The sequence below is a fragment of the Python bivittatus genome, unplaced genomic scaffold, assembly GCF_059951505.1.
Source record: "Python bivittatus isolate LINGU-HERP-01145 unplaced genomic scaffold, Pbiv_v1 ctg000120_np1212, whole genome shotgun sequence".
Taxonomy (NCBI): Eukaryota; Metazoa; Chordata; class Lepidosauria; order Squamata; family Pythonidae; genus Python; species Python bivittatus.
Window position 1 is genome coordinate 4,053,868 of NW_028277037.1, and position 21,912 is coordinate 4,075,779.

Sequence of the window (21,912 nt, forward strand, 5' to 3'; positions counted from 1 at the left end):
GGATTCTTGAGAAGTGTCATTGGTGTGAACTGGAATCTCCTAATTACTCTTAAGTATTAGAGCAAATTTATTGTGGATCCTTTCGTGTGTGTGTGTGTGTATCTTCTCTTTTTCTCTTTCTCATGTGTGTACATGCACACACACACACACACACACACATCCTGTCTATCTACCTAACTATCCTTCCATCCATCCATCCATCCATCCATCCATCCATCCATCCATCCATCCATCCATCCTATATATAATAATTTATCAATTTTCTACTTTTCTACTAAAAAACCTTTGGATAGAGTAAATCTTAAAGTTCAATGAACCCATCTGAAAATAGTTAGCAAAATAAACCACTAAAGGTACTACAGATAGTATAGTTTCAGCATTACCACGAAAGTAGCCTTGCAGAGGGAGATAATTTCATAAAGAAGGCATAATGAGAAAGAAGCTCTTGTGATCAGCTGATGTGGTTCTGTAATTTTGTAGGTATGTGCACGTTTTATGAAAAAAAACCAAATGTGTTATTAGATACTACTGATCAAAATCTCCAGTTGTAAAGGTAACACCATTCCCTACAGTATTTCGCGAAGGTTAGCTCTACTCTCACTGTTTTGTATTTGTATTAACCACCCTGATCCTAAGTGAAGTGAGGTGGAGAAATGGTGATTTTATTCTCTTGCAATGTCCATATTCACCTCCTTTTGTTGGTGATTAACCCTTGGAGTGACATGGATGGTCAAGAAAACTGCATGGACTTGTCCATCTAGTTGCTTGGAGTCAAGACTGACTTGACAAACGAACAAACAAAAAAGGACTAAGGCTAATCTCCCAATATATCCAATATCAGTTTTCTTATACGCACTTAGATATTATTGCTCTGCATATCTTATGCTTATAAAGTTAAGATATTAGGAACACCTAGAACACTCAGCATTGGAGTTCCTGAATCGATGAGCCTCAGTTTGCCTCATCATGCCTGGTAAACATTCCAGGCCTAAGTAAAACCAACCATATGTCATGAGCTCATTGCAATGGGAAATGCCTTTCACCCACTACATTCATTAGCTTTCATGGATACCACCAGGACAGTCAATTTGTGGGTGGCGGGGGGAGGAATCCAAAAGTCAAGATGGCAATTGTGACCATGCAATCGAATCCTTTTTTATATGAGTTGACAAGTGTAAAAGGTGAGTTGATACAAGTTCACAAGGTGGTGCTTCAACTGCGTAGCCATGGCTACCATCTTGACCTTTTTGACCCCTCCCCATGGACAACCTGACTACTACTATCAAATATAGGGAGACTCTCACTGGGACAGTATCCTATGACATGGGGAAATGTTACCAGTAGAGGAAAAGGAAGAAGGGATGGGCTAATCCACATCTTCATATCATTCAGTTTCATCTATAAGATTACTTGGAAGGCATCAAATAAAACAAAACAATGAAAGAAGAAGAAACAGACTAGAGGTCTCACATGCCGTAGGATTTTTATGCAATGGAAAAGGAGCGATTTATCATTTCATGAGAAATAGCTTTAATCCGTTCAGTTCTGAATAGTTTAGATAAGAAAGCCAACTTGAAGAGTTTATGAAAGGGCTCAGGCTGGGAAGCATGGGAGTGTGCAAGGTCAGGATAAAAAAAAAAAAATCAAACTGGTGTCCACAATCAAACAATCAAAGCCCACCTCTTTTTTACACAAGCAACACATTTAAAAATATTTACTCATGCGACACCCATAAGCCATCCCCCCCAGCTTCGATCACATGATGATCTGGGCTACCATCTTGATTTTTTCATCTCTCGGCCCCCTCCCCGATGGACACCCCTGCTGAGAAAGCTTTTCTTCAGTGGCATGACAATTTGCCTCCTTTCCCCAGAGAAAGCAGATATTTTTGTCAGGAAACACCAGCCTTGAAGTATGGTTGGTTTCAGATGGCAGGAAGGCTGAGCTGGTGACATAAAGGGAGAACTCCTAACTTCTTTTTAACTGTTTTACTGTCAGAATGCCCCACTATTATCTACAAAAGACTATTACGTTTCCAATAAGCCATAAAATGTTAATGGGGTCACAGTTACCCTTTCCCTCCCTCACTTCCCAGCACACAGTCTCAGGAATGTTTTAAACAGGATTCTGATTGGTGCTCTCTGGCATGCTAATATATTTTGTGCAACCATCACTGTTTAATTCATGGGGCAAGCTACATTATTTGTTATTCTGATAAGACAATATATGGCTCAGTTGTGAGGCACAAAACACCCGTCCTAATTCATTATTTCGGTAGCATTTCTCCTTCAGTATCCTGATTTCTCTCAAAGTAGTACTACAACATTTTTTCAACAATTGCCACATCTACGCGATGCTAATTTATGTGTGCTCCATAACTTGCTATGGATCTAGTGCCAAAATCTGTTTTAAACCAGGCCTAAATGTATATGTCCAGAATATGTGCAAATATTGAGATTATAGTCCATCTTTTACTGTAGGTATGGCTGTATCATATTAAGCATGCACTAAACTATCCTTTTTGGGGGGAAAAACCCCCACTGATCCTGTTCTTTCTTTTTTTAACATAAATTTTATTAAAAGTTTTACAAAGAACATAAAAACTAACACAAACTGATAAAGAGTGAAATAAGCAAAGAAAGAAAAAGAAAAGAAAGAAGATAGAAAAAGTGCAAAAGAAAAAAAAAGACGCTTCCAATTTCTTTTGCAGCAAATATAAGTACAATTACAAAATCAACTCTTACTCTACGATTACAAAAAAGCTCACTTTTTCCTGTGGTCCAGTTTTTTTCTAATCATCAAAGCCACAAATCAGAAGTGCATTTTTTTTCCATTTCATGCAAAAGGTTTATAAGGGGTTTCCAGTCAGCCATAAATGTAAATATTGTCTCTTCTCTAATCAAGGAAGTTAATTTAGCCATCTCTGCAAGTTCCATCATCTTCACCAATCAGTCCCCCATTGTGGGTAGTGTCAAACCTTTCCATTTTTGAGCATATAATATCTCCTGCAGTTGTCATTTATAAAAACAGAATTCCATGACTTTTTTCTAATTGCCTGTCCATTAGTCCCAAAAGAAAAGTCTCTGGTTTCAGTTGTACTTTAACCTTTAAAATCTTCTGAATTAATGTATGTATTTGTATCCATTTTTGGGGGGCTTTTTTGCATGTCCACTGACCATGGTAAAATGTCTCTTCATGTTGTTCACATTTCCAGCAAAGAATCAAAGTACTTTTATACATTCTAGATAATTTCTCTGGTGAAAAATACCAACAATACATCATTTTATAAAAAATTCTCTCTCTCTATTATATTAGAATATAGGCTAATATAATAGCCTATATTCTAAGGCTAGAATATAAAGTAAATTTCAATCCTTTCAACCACATATTTTCCCATTGATCCATTGGCATATTATAGCCAAAACTTTTAGCCCATTTTATCATACATTCTTTTACTAGCTTCTTCTTCTGTCTCATATTTCAGCAAAAGTTTATATCTTTTAGCAATAACATGGTCATCATTAGTACACAATTCTATTTCAAACTCAATCTACTTTGTTCAGAACCATAAAATCTTTTATCCACTTTCCAATAATTGTACCTAAGAAAACCATTGTCAAGTATATCCTTCTGTTATCAAATCTTCTCTTGATTTCATTTTACAATTCCCTTGAGAAAATTCTAATACATCACAATAAGTTAACTATTTATGTTTACTTATCATTTCTCGTCTATAAAACGCTTCTTGCACTGAAAGCCACAAAGGTTTTTTGGGCAAAATCTAAATTTATATTTATTCCATACTCTAAGAATAGCCTGTCTGATATAATGATTTTTAAAATCTACATTCACCTAAGCTTTATAATACCATAGATATCCATGCCATCCAAATCTCAGATCATGGCCTTCTAAATCCAATAACCTTCTGTTTCTTAACAACACCCACTCTTTCATTCAGACTAAACATCAGGCAGCAAAATATAGTTTCAAATCTGGTAAGCCCAATGTTCTTTCACCAATAATTTACCTTTTGCCAAAAATTCATCAAAATCCATTTGGCACGATGATGAACACTTTGGATTTACTCTGCCTTGTGGCTGCAAAGGCATATGTGCTTTAAGATTTTTTTAAAGGTTAATTGCTTCTGAGGGATTCATTAATCTTCTCACTATGCCTGCTTTCACAAAACAAAATCTATTCAAGCAGAAGTTAGACAACTAAGCTGTTTTAATATGAATTTCTATACACAGCAGAGGGCTGGACTTGATCCAGCTCCTTTCATTTCTAGGATTCTAAGATTATGAATTCCCTCTAATGTACGAGGAATGGGTTTAGGCACACAATACTGTAATGGTTAGGGAGTTATTCATTTTTGGGTTCACACAACACACTAGACTAGGCTGAAAGGGCTTGGATAGTTTATGATTTCAGCAGATAGGAACGCAGCCATGGTCTGAGCATGTTGTGTGAACTGGTCTGTCTGTCTGTCTGTCTGTCTGTCTGTATATTTAATGTTTGGGCATAGCCTATCATGTGAACATAGCAATTGTTTTTTGTTAATATGAGTTAAGAGGTAAACATGTATGTGTGAACACTACCATGATAGTCTACAAGGACATTACAGTATGTCCAAAGTCAGTACCAGGTTGTCTGAGGTCCAGCTTTTAGCATAAACACAGGGCCACCTTAAGCAAAATTCTCCCTTGTGTTCAGATGTATTGCCTAAGCAAGATAGATACAAGCCCCCTGCCCCACAAAAAAAGAGTTCTGTGTAATCAAGATTTCCACCTTTAATAGGGCAGATTGCTATCACCGTTAAAGAAATGTTATTGGTGAATAAATTTCACTAGTAACATGCCATCAGACATATTCATCTGCACAGATTTTATTCCTTCTTTTCTCAAACTTTTATAGAAGTGTGGGCTGGGAACGATAGCAGTTGTAATCCAACATATTTACAGGGCATCTACTTGGATATGATTGTTATGAAAAGGGGGAGTTCATCCTCTCCTATTTCAGAACAGCTTTGGTGAATATTTTGCACCACCTTTTCCCATGCCCACTCCTCATTTTTCTGCCTTGTCCAGAATAATGTTTTTAAAAATATGTTCTTCTGCTTGTGCATTTCTTGCAATACTACTGAGAGGGGAAGATGTGCAAATTATGTTCTGGATGAGACAAAGATCCACAAGGAACTCTAGGCTCCTTCATTGTAGCATTTTCAAAATTCTTTCCATCCTTTCAGTTAAACACCCCCCCCCCCCCAATAATAACGTACGAAGCCAACTGTTTGAAATGAAACCATGGCTTTTGGAAAGTCTCATAAATTCATAACTTTTTGTTCAGCTCAGCTAAACTTTGCCTGACGCAATTACATCTGTGGATGTTTTCCAGGCATGTTAGCTACACTAGTTTTTTTTTGCACAAAATTCTCAGTTGTAATCACTCACATCTTTAAATGAGCAACATGGGATTTGTCAGAGCACAGTATCTCAAGTCTGCCAGAGATTCTTACTGAAGTATTATCTGTTATTTCTTTAGCACAAATCCAGAAGTGCTTGACCCTATAAGTGCCACAATATTCAGAATTTTTGTCTCCGTCTTTCAACAAGAAAAGGACACAATTTCCCAAATAAATGAGAGATTTTCTAAATAACTATTTCAAATCATCATAATTATCATCATCAACAATTATCTTCGTCATCTTCACCACCACCACCATCACCACCACCACCACCACCACCACCACTCAGTAGCCAAAGACATTTGGTTAAGAAATAACACAGTTAAAAGTGTTTCCACTAATTGCAAACCTATCAAGACAAGCACAATCTCAGCAACAATTAGATGCAACATCTTCATTTGTAATGGCAGGAATATTGTAAATGCATTGTTCTTTTGTTTTTAGTGAAAATAAACAGTGCAAGAGTACCTACCGATGATAAAATTGAGAAATCAAAGGGTTAAACCAGGTCTCTCTGCATACAGAAACATGGAGGTCTACCACACAGCAAAGACTCCATAGTTAGATTTGTGGCCCCCTTGGCAGGTCACAAGATGGGCAGCAAGTAGCGACAATATTTCTCCTGGTATCAGCAGCTCCTTTGAGGAAGCCATTTCTTGCAGCAGACAAGCAAAGCGTGTTTGGCTTCAGCTGGGGATGCATCTATAATCTGTTGTAGTTTGGCAAATTTCACTGGTCACAATAGATTTCAATACAGCTAGGATCTTTTATAAGATGAACTCTGTTCTCAGGATCCTTGGTTTCCAACGTTCCAAATTACATAGAAGATACAACAAATCTCCTGAGAAATTACGATCTGTTAATCATCTTCCAGAAAACACCAATCCAGCTACCATTGATGTTGAAGCCCTTTTTCATTTGCAAGCCTCATAAAGATAGACAAGGTATGAAAAATATCACCCTTGCTGATGCAACACCATTGCTAGTCAACACACTCTGCCCCTTCCATACTTATCCACAATTCCTTAGGCTTTGCAGAAAACATATATCCTTAAATCAATAGCAATAATGTCCATTCACATGACTAACAGCTTCATAGCTAACTTCAGCAGAGCTTCCTCACCTCTTGTATCCTCAGATTTGTTCTCTGAGATATACTAAAAGGACCTTTGTTATCTGCTCAGAGGCAGGAGGCCAAACAGTGAAGTATCTCCTAGGACTTCCTGAAGTTTCAATCCACCATCAACCTGAGCCAGGGGCATTCTCAGGGGAAGGAGTTAAATGCATCAAGATAGTAGCCATGAGCATGTGATTAAAGCTCCACCCCTTTTTACAATATGTGGCATGCATAATTTTTTTAATGAGTTGCCCACATAAAAAAGGAGCAGGGCTTTGATCACATGATCATGGCTGGCATCTTGATTTTCTCTACCACCCTCTGCAGTTGCCTCTGACCTCTGTTTTCAGAATGGCTTCATATTCCATATATGTCTGTACAACTATAGATCAGATACATAATCACCAGCTTATATTGGAAAATTCTTGATTACTGCATTTACTGTAAGTTCATGTTTCCAATTTCCACCTGAAAACTCAAAAAATCCATAGTTTACAACCAAACCCAACAAGGCTTTTTCTCATTTGCACTGCAGTAAAGTACACTGTGCTATTTTTTTCCTGCAGTTTCCCCATGACATTGCCTTTAACCCATCCCCAGTCCATGAATGAAAAGGAACATTTCTTCCTATATGCCAAACCCTTCCAAGGTCTTCCTCAAGGGATACAGAATCTGTTGGGCTTCTTGTTATCCATGATCTTAGAAGGAAGGTTGGGGACTGGCAGAGACTAGGAACAGAAGAGGAGGTCAGGAATGAGAGCAGCACATTTCATGCTGGTGTGGTTCCCTGCCAAATCGAGGATGAATTAATAGTACTCAGCAGTGAGGAAATGGCCGGCAACTCATAATGTAAAGTTTAAATGAATCATTTCTGGAAAAAGCCAAGTCAACAGGAGACGTGCGTATCCCTCAATAATTTATTACAGAACAGATCCAGAAGAGAAACAGAACCGCACTTGTAATCTAGAGTTTCCAGTTAAAACCACTAGAATGTATTATTCTAGCTGCAACCACTAATACATTCATCCTGGATGATGGTACTTCCTTTCCACAAAACAGTGATGATGAATCTGCATTTGACTCCAGACAGCTATCCCCCCAGGCTGGAAGAGTTACGCCCAAGCACCATCAGATCACGTAACTGAAATACATGCATAAATTTATCACCGACTCAAATCTGTTCAAATTTTTTATCAGTGCCCTATAGCTTCTATAAAGGACAGAGTAGCCTTTATGTAAAGAAAACAGAAAAGAAAAAAGAAAAAGAAAAACCAAACGTGTAACATAGGTAAAACTCCCCTCCTTTTTGGAGTGTTGTTAAGCAGACCAGGAACCCAACATTTCATTTGTATGGAGGGGGGAGTAGGGGTGTCTTCAGGGTATGGGCAAAAGAGGCAAGATGGCACCCACAACAGTGTGATCAAAACTCTATACCCTTGGAGCAAAGAAGGAAGGGTCCCCCTCTCCTTCCCCTGCCAAAAACATTTGCTTGGTCAAACTAGTGTAAATAATGGTTTAACTGTTCATTGCTGTAGCTACCCAAAATTAAGATCAAATGAGGTTCAGTGTTTTGTATGCATACAGTACACTCTGCACAGCAAGGGAGATGGGAAAAAGACAAGAGTGCGGCCTGTTTGTATCCCTGTTTGAACTGTTCTGAATAATGATAGAAGTAAAATTGTTTATTCACAACCAAGAAAGTGGGCTGGGAAATCAATTAGACTCCCAGCCCACTTCAAGTATTAGACTTCAAGCTGGACTGGAATGTAAGAGCTGATCTTGCTTAATGAGAAAGCTAACAGGAACTGGGAGTTGAATGGATTTCCTGCAAACTCCAACCTCTTTTAAAATACAGGAGCTACTTATGAAACAGAGACTTGATCCATGCAGTGATCATTCCTGAGTACAGGAGCTACAAAACCAGATTTCAACTCAAAAGAAGGAGTGACAGTTCACCAAAAGTCCCTCAATGCTCCTATGCCTTGAACAGGGATAAAAATGTTTTATCACATGCATGTGATAAGCTCACCAATGCAAGAATGTCAGTCACAACTATTTTATAAATGATCCCTGTTCATAAGACAATTATTCTTCTCTACTTTCTGCCCTTCCTCTGCCATCACAGTTTACAGTTGCCCCCAACTAGGGAAGTATATCCCATATTTTGGGCCAGTGACCATCTTTGGAATTTTGAGGGCATATATGGCCACGGTCACAAAATTGCTGCCAAGGAATTCATTGCCCATTAATAAAAGTATTGGCCACTTTCTAAATCTCTGGCTGGGGAATTCTGGGAGTTGAAGTTCACACATCTTAAAATGGCCAAGATTGAGAAACACTGGCCTTACCCAAATAAGAAAGCTGTCGTATTCCTAGATAACATGCAGAATAATCAAACAGGAAGAATTTAGGACTTACATAATAGTTATTCCAAATTCCAAATTATGGAAGGAATACAGACATATAATTTAACAAGCTTTCTTCGTTTTGGACAGAGTAGTTACCTCTCTGCTATGGAGAAATGAAAATATTCAAATAGGAGCTAGAACAATGGGTAGAAAGTAATGTTTTCCTTTGCCATCAACAGAACTGACAATGTACTGAAGACTACGAATATCTTTCAGGGGTGTGTCAAATATTTTTGGCTTGTTCTTTGATTTTTGCTCCATAAAGTTGGTGGGTGGCATTCTTGCTTGGAGTTTTATAGTTTTCAGGGAAGCTGTGTCTCTGGGACTATGTTCTTTAAGCATATAAAACAAAGGGAAGGGAGAGAAATGAGTGAAAACAAAAGTAACTATTTTCATATGTGTTTTGTTGTCAAGAAAGACAAAGGCAGCTATTAGCACCATAAAAATGCAGACTACAAATAGCTGAAAAGCATTTGCAGCTACACAGAAGTAAATGGACACTCTGAATCAAACAGAACATGCAATATAGATCACAACTAGTGTGAAAGCAAGAAAAAAAAAATCAAAGGCAAGGTTAAATTCCTTTAACCTAGCTTTGCCAATGGCTTGATCTGCCACATAGAAGTCATTCTGATGTATGATGTGATATAATACAACTTATGATTGCAAGGTATAAAGGAACAAACTTCCATTTGGCCAGGTTCCAGAAAGGGGAAAATGGAAATTTGCTTGACTAAGTGATGCCTTCTAGTGTTTCATTTCCCATGTTTAGAATCAAAGCTGTCCATGCACACCCAGGTTGTGGGCTGAATGAACCTCAGTTATTCCGCTGTTTGGGCCAAAGGTTGTGTCTTGCTAATCTTAACTGTGGCCCAGCTTTCAGCATGAGGGACAGAAAGAAACCAGCCCTATTTGCTTAGGGTTACTAGTTATCACTTGAGTTTTTGATTATCACAGACCAAGTTGTGGGGTGTGTGTGTGTACATATTGCATCTATAAAACAGAAAAGAATGAAAATACTCCTCTCCCCAACTCACTGGTGGATTCCTTTTTCTTCTGTTCAGGGGTGTGAGAAGGAAGGAAGGATGTATTTCACTTGCAGATGACCTGGAAAAGATCTCTAGATGTTGCAGGAAGCAGAAGCTCCCCATAAAATACTAGGAGCTGAGACCACAAGCTTGATGGCGGATCTGTCTTCTCCCCTCTATGGTTGTCCATGGGGTGGTTGCCCATAAAAAACCATGGAGCTTTGGTTGCACCACTGTGGTCACCATCTTGACTTTTTTATTCACATTCCCTGGACCACCCTGCCCCCTTCCATCCAGCTGGCTGGCACAAACCCCTTAATCAGTTCTTGTGGCAGGGATATAGCAGAGCTTCCTGGACAAAGACAAATCTCTACGATGGTCCTCCCACCCAACAGCAATTAAAGAGCAGACCTCTGGGGCTGGAACATACATTCTTCTCTTGAGGAGATGGACTGGACCACTCCCTCAGCCGCAGCAGCACTAGGGCTATCAGATCCAGACTGCAAGAATCTAGGCAATCACTAGATGGCAGGAATGAGTCACAGTTGTCTGTGTCTCTTGCTTGCCGACCCATGGCCACCCTAGTCAGCATGCACTGAAGTGGTCTCCTGTCCTGGGGGGGGGGGGGGGGTTTGCCTATAGTTTATTTTCAAATGTTGCCCCACTGTTATTTTTGTGGCACCCTAGGCAAATGCCTAGTTCCTCTGCATGTGCATTGCAACCTAGCAGCAAACTGCAACTCAGATTTTATTTTACAGCAAATTGAGGGCCCAACCAGAGCTTCCTGGTCCCATGGTCCTCAAGAGGCAGCCACCTCAGCTTCGATGGGATTCATGCCACTGTCATGTTGTGATGGACATGGTTGAATGGCTGAAATCTATTTCCAATCTATGTAATACCTTCTGTGTTCTCTCCCTTTTCCATCTTTATTTTTTCAGGCAAATCTTTTTCATCAGTCTGTTTCTACTGCTGGTAGAAACCAACCTGAATTTAAGATTGTTTGCAAGCTACAAGGGGCATCCATGGGGAAGGGATAACATTAGAAAGGGCTGGGGCTTTGATTACAAGGTCATGGATGCTATTTTGATTTTTTGACTCCTTGCAAACGTCCCTGCACACTGCTAACTTTCAGGCAAGACTTATTAGCTTTAGATATATATTTCCTTAGATGCCTATGTTCAGTGGGACTTATGCCCAGGCAACTCTATTTAGAATTATAACCTTAAACTGTAATTATTAAAATCACTTCAGTTGTCTTTTTAACTGTCCTGGTTAAACAGAAACTGAAGCTGTTTCTTTGTTAGAAATTTGAATGTGAATTTACTTCCAATGCTACCTTATTGAAAATAAAAAAGACCAGTAATGATATATGAAAAGAGCCAGTTTTGTGTAATGGTTAAGGCATCAGGCTAGAAACCAGGAGACTATAAGTTCTAGTTCTGCCTTAGGTACAAAGCCAGCTGGGTGACCTTGGGCCAGTCCCTCTCTCTTAGCCCTAGGAAGTAGACAATGGCAAGTCACTTCTGAAATCTTGCCAAGAAAACTGCAGGGACTAGTCCAGGCAGTCGCTAGGACTCAACACTGATTCAAAGGGACCAAAAAAACCAAAGCCAAATCAAACCCCTCAAAAACGGATACATGAACAATAATGATTTTTTTCTGAATTTGTTCCCAACCTGTTAAAATGGGTAATAAATACAGGCCTATCTATCTATGTATCTATGTGGTCACTAGAAGTCGAAAACAACTTGAAGGCAAATAATCAATCAATCAAAATACATGTTACCCTACATAGCAAGAACTACTTGGTGAAAACTGGAATATACCATGGTTGACGTATTTACAAAAAGCTGGAAGGATAAAATCAGATCTCAAGAAGAAAGGAAGGACATTAAGAAAAAAACCCCAGAATTTAAAATGCTCATACAAAACCAACATCACTTACTAGGGTGTATATATATGAATTTTTATTTACATATGACATAAAGACAGAACAAACAAAGAACTGTATGATAAAATGGATGCAAAACTTCAAAGAAACAATCACAATACACCAATGGGAAGAATTAGGGACAGAATGTTTTATGGATGGTATACAATTCCATTAACAATATCTAAGATAGACAAATCAAACGTTGGAAATATCATGAAACAGAAGGGAGAGTTTACCACATGTGGTAGAGATGTACAAAAACTCAGAAATACTGCAAAGACATATATACTGTAGTATAATGCAGAAAATCTTGGAATTTAAATTTGAAATGCAGGCACAACTTTTCCAACTAGGTATAATCTCAGAAAAAATCAACAAGAAACCTCATAATTTAAGGAGCTCTATGCATACAGAAGTAAGAATAAACTGCTTAACGCTGGAAGAAAGACACAATTCTGACAATATCTGACTGGGAACTTAAACCTGGAGAATACGCAGCAATGGCAAAACTAAGAGTATATATACATGATAGAAATTTAAATTTAAGCAAGAATGGTTTCCGTACATACAACACATCATGCAGCATGGCAAATATAATCACTTACAGTTTGACTTCTAAGGGGGCCTAAATGTCTACAAATATTGCAAATTAGCACATGTATAAAAAGGAGTGAGTCAAAAACCCAATAGTTTTTTGTTCTTTAATTTCCCTTTTCCCTTTTTCTGTTTTCTTTTTTTCCTACTTTTTTGGTATTTTAAGTCTTGCTAAATTTGCTCCACTTATCTATTTTTTCTTTCATTAATATATGTGTGTGTGTGTGTGTGTGTGTGTATGTGTATTTTGTGCCTTCGAGTCAGTGTTGACTCCTGGCGACTGCCTGGACAAGTCCCTGCAGTTTTCTTGGCAAGATGTCAGAAGTGGCTTGCCATTGCCTGCTTCCTAGGGCTGAGAGAGAGTGACTGGCCCAAGATTACCCAGCTGGCTTTGTGCCTAAGTCACAGTCTCCCGGTTTCTAGCCTGATGCCTTAACCACTACACCAAACTGGCTCTACATGTATGTATGTTGTATGTGTATCTATATGTACACACTAAGTAACAATACAATGGAGACTATAATATTAAGTAATCATTTAGGATCAAAACCTCTCTTATACAACAGATACTTTGATGTGAGTTGTAGTGGTTCTTTTTTCAACATTATACTCAACTTTGGATGAAAAAGCCAAATAATTTTATGCTTGTAATATGGACATTCTAAATTGTAATTAATATTGATAGAACACATTTTTTCTTTTTTCTTCTCAATACTCTGATTAATAGAATGTCAATCATCTTTAATCATATTATAAAAATCACTGTATTGAAACAATACAACGTATCAAGATTTATAACAACGTAATAGAAAGGAAAAAATAAATAAATGAATACATGTTACCCTATGCTTTCCAAGATAGGATCAAAACCAACTCAGTAATGCAAAGTGATTTTGATAGTTATTGTATCTTTTATTGGGTCATGATGTAATCCAACCCAAGTCCCTTGTGACAAAATCCCTGTGTAAGTTGTGGAACAATTGCCAGCTATATAAATCTCATTTCCTTGGACTGATGTCATAACTAATTTTAGCTGGATTTTGCCCATTGATTAGATTAGGGTTTTTAAAGTCCTTTCCCCCACTTTCTTTTCTCTAGGGTAGCTAAAGAAACTCCAGAATATTACCCACCCTGCATATTAGTACTAGTAATCAGTATTTTTGCTAGAGTTTTAACATTTCAAAGGGTTTTGTAACTGCAACCATTTCACATTAAAATTAATAATTATATTAACATTATTAATAATTTCTAAGCATTTTTCCATCTAGAATATTTTAATTTCATTTAAGCAATACTTCAATATTACATTATACTTCGAACATCAGGGAGAACTCTGGAAAAGGATCATATTTATTGATGACAAGGGGGATGGAAAAGGTGGGGAAAACACCTTTATTTTTTTATAGTGTTTTTTTGCTTTATTTGCTATATTTGCTTTGTTTTCTATAGAGTTGTTATAGGCCTTCTTAGAGATGAATTGGGAATAGAAGTCCAAATAATAAATAAGCAATGCAGTTGAAGGGTTGCTTGGTCCAGCTGTGGCTTAATTTTCAAATAATTACATTTTAGGAAGGAGGTTTTGTGGAGGTTGTTATAGTCCATTTGATCATCCCTGACATGTAGCTTTCTTGGCAACATTTTCAGAAATGATTTGCCAGTGCCTTCTTCGTAGAGCTGAAAGAGAAATGGACTGGCCCAAAGTCACCCAGCTGGCTTTTGTGCCCAAAGGCAACACTAGAATTTATAGTCTCCCATCTTCTAATCTAGCATCTTAACCAAACTGGTAGAAAATAGAATTTCCAATTACTATTAGCACACTAACTCTATTTTATGCACAAAACACTAAAGCTACAGAATAATTTAATGTTTTTTTTAAATCCTTCATTGGCATAAGATTTAGAGGAGAGTTTATTGTGGAAATGGGACCAAGTGCCACATAGATGATGCATAAACATATGTTGCCGATAATTTAAGACAGACACAGCTCTTTATAGCACACAGATGTTTTAATTATATTTCATTGTTCATCCCAAGTCTTGAGCGCGTAATGCCCTGCTTGTCTTTTCATAGTATCTACAAAAGGGGGGAGGGAGGAAGAGGAGAGGAGCCATATACGTATAACACTTCTTTGTTTGATATTTTTAAACAAAATTTCCTGCTAAAATTACGTTCTCCGTTTAGGTAATATTTATTTATGCAATCCCCTTTTTCCCTCCTTCCCTGTCCCTTGCTAAGCAAAATACAAATAGTTCAGCCGATCTAGAAAAAGGAAAATAAATGAACAAACAGTTCTGAGCTCATATTTGCTGCTAAAAGAGACAGTATTTCACAGTCTTGACAGAGCTACGCTTCCTGCTTGCCCCATCGCCAGATCTGGCCACCCACTGTTTCCAAGTACAGAAACAATAAGAGGCTGTTGACCTAGAAAGAAAATTGGTTGCAATTAAGTGTCTGATTATTTCTAGCTGAATTAGGAAGCTAAAGCAACAGAGGAACTGGGAAAATACCAGCACAGGCAATATAGCTCAACCAGCTCTTGGGGGTGGGGAGCCAAACACCCCTGGCTATATTGAGCCAAAGATTCTGTTTGATAAATTTGGATCATTGTGTTCAAAGATTCCAGCCTTCATGTTTGTGAGTCAGTCTTCCTTCCTGGTTGAAGACATTTAAATATTCAAGATCTATTTTCCCAGCCCTTTTGTTTTGTGGAATAAGCTGCCTTCAATTAATGCAGATAATTTTGGAGTGAAGTGCATTCTGCACTGAGATTGCAGAGAGCTTTGTGGCAGATTGTTATTGTTATATGTGTTAGTTGTAGGCTCTGAAATATACTTGCAGGATTAGAAAATTTTGGTGGTGGAGGGTGGGACATCAGACAACACCATGGTAAATCTGTTGAAACCATTTTCCTGAGCCAGGTGCAGTAAAGCAATTTCTAAAGAAACATTCGATATGAAATAAAATAATTGCTTTTGCATATACCCAAGCTTAGAATTCCTTTTAAAAAAAAAAGGCTTACAATGCAGTCGTGGGCAAATAAGAAACAAGGTGGGCACAGAATTGCAGTGCTCCAAAATCTGTGTTTGAATCCTTCCACTGCAATATCTAAACATCAGTGATTGATCCTGTGACCATGTTATCATGGGCCACATGACTCAGATCTGTACAACCCTTAACCATTATGTCGGTGTTTCTCAACCTTGGAAACTTTAGAGGAGCCCTTCAAATAATCCCCCATCCTATCTCCATTTTCCTTAAAATATAGGCCATTCAATTTGAATAATGCCAACAGAAATGCTCAGATCATTCTGGGTCCTTTGGTCTTCAGATAATCTCCAAAGGTAGAAAAATGCTTTCTCAATTACAAATGCAGTATGATGCAGAGTGTTAAGGTGAAATCTCCCAAAATTCCAGCTTAACTCCTGGTGGGTTCATGGGTACCTGCAAATAGTTTTAAAGGCAAAAAGAAACAAAATCCCAGATCAATAGATTGGACTGGGAAGTTGAAAGAAAATTCTAGATGAAAGCAGTTGCAAACCAGTTCCATATTGTTATCAAGAAAACTACAGGGACTTGCTCATGTAATCACCACAAGTGAAACTCAACTTGAAGGAGGCTTCATCTTCTTTTAAAGCTCTAAAGCAGTGTTTCTCAGCCTTGACAGCTTGAAGATGTGTGGACTTCAACTCCCAGTATTCCCCAGCCAGCAGGCTGGCAGGGGAATTCTGGGAGTTAAAGTCCACACATCTTAGAGTTCCCAAGACTGAGAAAAACTGCACTATGTCATAACCCTCCAAGCATAGTTTTCCTAATGGGTACATATTTATATTTATTTTTTGAACTGGAAAAGGTGTTATGAAATTTTGAGAGGCACAGATGTCAACATTCAAGTGCATTTCACATTAACAGGACCATAAGGCTTATATGATGGCTACTGGCCTCCAAACGATTGCCCTTCTCCAGCTTTACCAAGATATAAACATCCTACTCGGATGCTCAGAAAGCCGAAAAGCTGCTCTTAGTGATGATTTTTGACAGGTACTTAATAAATAGATTCTAATTTTATTCAATCGAAATCCTATTTTGTTATTAACTGCCATGAGCCTGATTGATTGTGGCTAACGAAACAAGCAAACAAATATTTTGTATTAAAACTATTCATTACTGCTGCAAACAATAACTGAAAAATATTGGCCTACTTATATTTAAGATATTCCTACTGGCAACTGACTTCTGAAATCCCAGATACAAGTTTAATCTTTGAGCCCTCACACCATTTCTGGCTAAGAGCCTAGACATCCAGAAATGGAACACGGTGCATTTTGTTACCCGAAGGCATCACTCTGTCTGGCTGTGTGAACTCAAAATACAAGATTCATAGCCAATGTATTTACAAAACAGAGTAGGAAGGAGATTTATGATGCTAATCTAAAAATCTAGCTCAGTTGTGCAAATTCATACATTCCTACCCTGGGAGGCATTATAAATGGAGACCATGACTCATTGGAGTAGCAGAATGCAACCCAGAGGATAATATACATTGGGTGCAAAGTCTCAACTTTCATTTTTGAACACTTTCATTTTTGATGAATGAAAACTGAACCCCTATAGATTGCAGCACTAAGCATCCACTGTTATATGATCACCAAGAGGTACATCTTGCTCCACCAGTGAAACTTTACTTCTGTCTAGAAGAACACTTATGGATATCCTAGAGGATCAGTCCAATAATAATCATTGTAGTTGCAATTATTACACATGATAATATATAATTATTTATCTTTTTAATTATTCTGTAATGGCAGATCCTGGGGAAGAGGGTTCATCTTGCAAGCCATCTTAAAAATATAGCACTGTTCCGTGAGGAGAATTTGAAAAGTACCAGAGTAACAGAATGAAATCACCAAGGTTATGAAATCACTGGTAATTTTCTATGTCATTTCTCATTTGCACTCATAGAAACTAGCTCTATTCATAAATCAGCCATATGTCTTATCCACCCACTTATTCAGATGTTCTGATTACACTCAATATATGCACATACATGAATGAAATTAACTTAGTAGAAAATTGAGCATAGAATTAGTACACCCTGTAAAAAAACAGGCTGTTGTAGAAGACCGTCTACTGCAGCCCAAGCAATCCTGAATTGATTTTGCGCTATTTTTAGACATAAAGATGGCAACTTTTTATAGGTCTTCACTGCAGTTCTTTGAAATACTTTTCAGCATATAATAAAGACTTTCATAAAATCAAAGAAGCTTTGCTTCTTAAAAACTCAGTTGAGAGGAGCAAAAATTCAGTAGCTTTTTCACATTTAACATGAAACATGATTCCTGTAACCACAAGCAGTTAAGATTTTTGTGTAGGATAAGTAGCCTAAACGCAAAGAATAAACTTCTTTTGCATGAAACCAACTGCTTTGACATCTGAGGGCTGTATCTAGAAATAGCTGGTTAGACAATTTGAACTAGAGTCGTTAAATGTTCTTAAGGTTCTCCTATGTGATCATTTTAACTGGAGAGACTCTAGACTTGGAAACTTTAAAATGAGTGGACTTTGGAAAATCTTGGAAACTTTAAGATGTGGGCTTCCTTGAAGGGCTGATACAAACCATTTGAAAAGAAACAACAAAAAAAAGCAAAAACCTGGAACTTTGCACTCTATCTCATATCCTGGCAAAGAAAAGAGGACTCTTCCTTCTCTGATTCATTTGGAAGCAAACAGAGTTCCAGCTCATCTACTGCTAGTTTAGTCTGATTAAGTTCATGCCTGCTCCCTTTGCCTAGGCTACTGTCCACATGTGAAGAATTGAAAAGAAGAGAAGGCAGGGAATACATTCACAAATGGCCAAAATAGTGCAAATCAATCTCACGTGCATTTGACATCAGAATCAGAAGGATTGAGAGATAGAAAAAGCTGCTTGTCTGGAAATGTCCTAGGTTTCCTCATTTATAAGAGAGATCAATAATAAATGCAACATAGGATCTGTTGGAATTCAAGTCTGTACATTCCAGCTGCAAATTTCTGCACCCATTGACCTATTGTCAAACAAGCCAAACAACTTCTCTGTACTTGGAAGTCACCAGATGGAGTACATATAAATCAAATTAACTATGTTATTGCCAAAAAGAAAGTAGAGGAGCTCAGTTATAGCATCAAAGACATGGCTAGATGCTGACTGTGGAACAGATCTCAAACTGCTCATGCGAAAGTTCCAGGCTAAGCTAAAGAAGAAGAAGAAAGCCATCCAGTTTCCACGCTATGATCTTGAGCATATACCCACCATTTTCAAGAACATTAGGAATCGCTTTGAACTCCTAAATCTCATTTATAGAGAACCAGAGGAACCGTGGAATGAATTTAAAGAAGTTGCTAAGGGTGAATGTAAAAAGAGATTGCCAGAGATGAAGAAGCAGAAGAAACCATGGAAATTGCCAAAAGAGAAGACGAGACAAGCCAAAGCCAAGAAAGACAAAAATCTCAGGAAGGAACTTATAAACAGTTTCAGCTGTAGAAGACACAAGGAGCAGTATTACAACATCTGTAAAGACAGATGGAAACAGATATGGAGAAACAAAGAAAGTCTTCCAAATGATCTGTGAACTCAGAAGGAGGTTCCAACCTCAAACTGGTATGCTAAAGGATACCAATGGACAGATAGTAACAGAGTCAAAGGAGATGAAAGAAAGATGGAAGAAGTATATTGAAATACGGTACAGTAGAGATGTCAACATCCAAGAAACTTTAGAAGATATTCCCTACTTACAAAACCTCTAGTACTAGAAGATAAAATTAGATAAACACCCCAGTCATTATCAAGTCAGAAGGCTCCAAGAACTGATGGAATACCCACAGAAATATGGCAAGCAACAGAAGAAAAATCAGCAAAGTTTCTAACTAAACTATGCCAGCAAATCTGGAGAATGACACAGTGGCCAAAAGTTTGGAAGAGGTCAATCTACATTCCAATGCCAAAAATGGAGTCCTAACAGAGTATGCAAACTATCATGCAGTATCCTTAATTTCACATGCTAGCAAGACAATGCTTAGGATCATCCAATGCAGATTACAATCCTACATGGAAAAAGAGATGCCAGATGTTCAAGCTGGCTTTAGAAAAGGCCAAAGAACATGAGACATTATTTCTGATGGATGCTGGATAATTGAGAAAGCCAAAGAATGCCCAAAAGAAGTCAATATGTGTTTCATTGATTATAGAAAGGCCTTTGTTTGGGTCGGTCAGGTCAAGCTGTGGAATGTGCTTAGAAAAATGGAAATCCCAGAATATCTCATTGTCCTCATATGAAACCTATATATAGGCAGGAAGCCAAGTACAGACAGAACATGGTGAAACAAATTGGAATGAGAATAGGCTGTATACTCTTGGTTTATTTATTCAATGTATATGCTGGATATACAGTATATTGAGGGAAACTGGATTGGAAGGAGATGAGTGTGGTTTTTAAACCGGAGGAAGAAACATGTGCTATGCTGATGACACCACCCTGATGGCCAAAAATGTAAAGGATCTGCAAGGTCTACTAATAAAAGTCAAGGAGCACAGTGAAAAAAAATGGGTTAAGTTTTTATTAAGTATAAAAAAGACCAAACTAATGATAACAAGTACAACAACCAGCCTTAAATTTAATAATGAAGATGTCAAAGTGGTGGAGAGCTTCTGCCTTTTAGGATCAATAGTAGAGGAACAAGCAGTCACAAAATACACTGCAGACTAACATTGGTAGAGCAGCCATAAAGACTTTGGAAAAGATACTCAATTGTCCTGAGGTGTCTCTACCTACAAAGATCAGAATCATGCAAGCCATGATATTCCCCATGACACTCTATGGAAGTGAAAGTTGGAATCTGAAGAAGCAGAAAAGGATATCAATGTCTTTGAACCTTGGGGTTGGAAAAGACTCCTGAGAATACCAAGGACAGCCAACCCCTCCCCACCAAACAATAGATCATCAAACAAATCAACCCAGAGTTCTTACTAGAGGCACAAATGACCAGTCTCAAATTATCCAACTTCGGACACATTATGCAAAAAACAAGCTCTCTAGAGAAAGTTCTGATCCTGAGAAAAGTAGAAGGAAAGAGAAGAGGACAACTAGCAGCAAGGTGGATGGACTCAGTTGCAGCGGCAATGGGGGCCCCATTGGAAGACCTGGGAGACCAGGTTAGGAATTGTCATGGAGGAAACCTATCCACGCGGTCGCTAAGAGCCAACACTGACTTGATGGTACATAGTCAATTAACCTATTGACTGCTTGAAGCAACAGATTCAGGAGGTTCAGAACTTTTCTTGTCTAAAAGACTTTGCATGTCTTTACATAACATGACTCCTATCATTTAGACTGATATTTTTAGCTTTTCATCAGTTCCTTCCTCTTCTAGTTCAGCTCTTTTTCTCTTCTGACTCTGACTTGCGCAATACTTACCTCACTGTCTTCATCGTGAGAATAGCACACTAGGTGTAGATAGACTTAAGTAACTTAGAATTTTCTATCACAATGTTATATACATCAGTATCAAGAATACTTTCTTACAAAAATTGCACTCTCCACTCATTCATTCCATTGTATAAAGCTATCTACTAACCAACAAAAGCTTATAGGCCAGCAGCAGAGAAAGTTTTATAGATTAGAGAAAAACAGAAAGATTTTTGTCTTTTATTCTAAGAGTGCTTTTGTCAGTTCACAAAGCAGGCACATAGACTGAAATAACTCAAGGTTTCCTATTACCATGCTATCTCCTAAATAAAGCTTATCTTTACTTTCTTTTATATAAACACACCATCCTCAAGAATACTTTCTTACCAAAGTTTTACATCTAATATAGGGTTCTTTCTGCTCTATAAAGCTGCTAACCAACATGCCTGGGATATGCGTCTGATTTATTGACCTGCCATGTATCACACGTGCCATTTCTGGAATAGTGTATTTGCACACACTTTTTACTTCCTGCTTCTTTTTGTAGCAGGTTGGACAGTGTTTAACCAACATCATGGATACTGCCAAGGTATAACACTTACCCTTTCCTTATGAATTGATGGGACTATGAAGTGCCTTGGAAAAAAATTCATTAAGTGTCCAGTTAATACCCTTAGGTAATATAGTGATGCTTAATATACCTGCTGGCGACTGACTAAAAGATCAGAGGGGTTTCATAGTCCACCTGTTCCAGCAAACCAAAGTTATTTTTTCTTGTAGCTTGTCCCAATCAATTAATCAGTCAGTTAGTCAATATTAGTTAGTCTACGTCCAGTCGTTTTCAAAAAACCCACAATTCACAGTATTTTACAATAGAAGCAGAAGCATCCGTAGTGAAGTATGTATAAAAAAACAATCAAAATGGTGGTC

At 37.9% G+C, this 21,912-nt stretch overlaps 1 protein-coding gene across 1 annotated transcript in view; it reads right to left on the minus strand.

Moving 5' to 3' along the window:
- The window catches only part of LMNTD1 (lamin tail domain containing 1), a 114,777-nt gene that overhangs the window by 65,542 nt on the left and 27,323 nt on the right, over positions 1-21,912 (minus strand). The window lies entirely within an intron of this gene.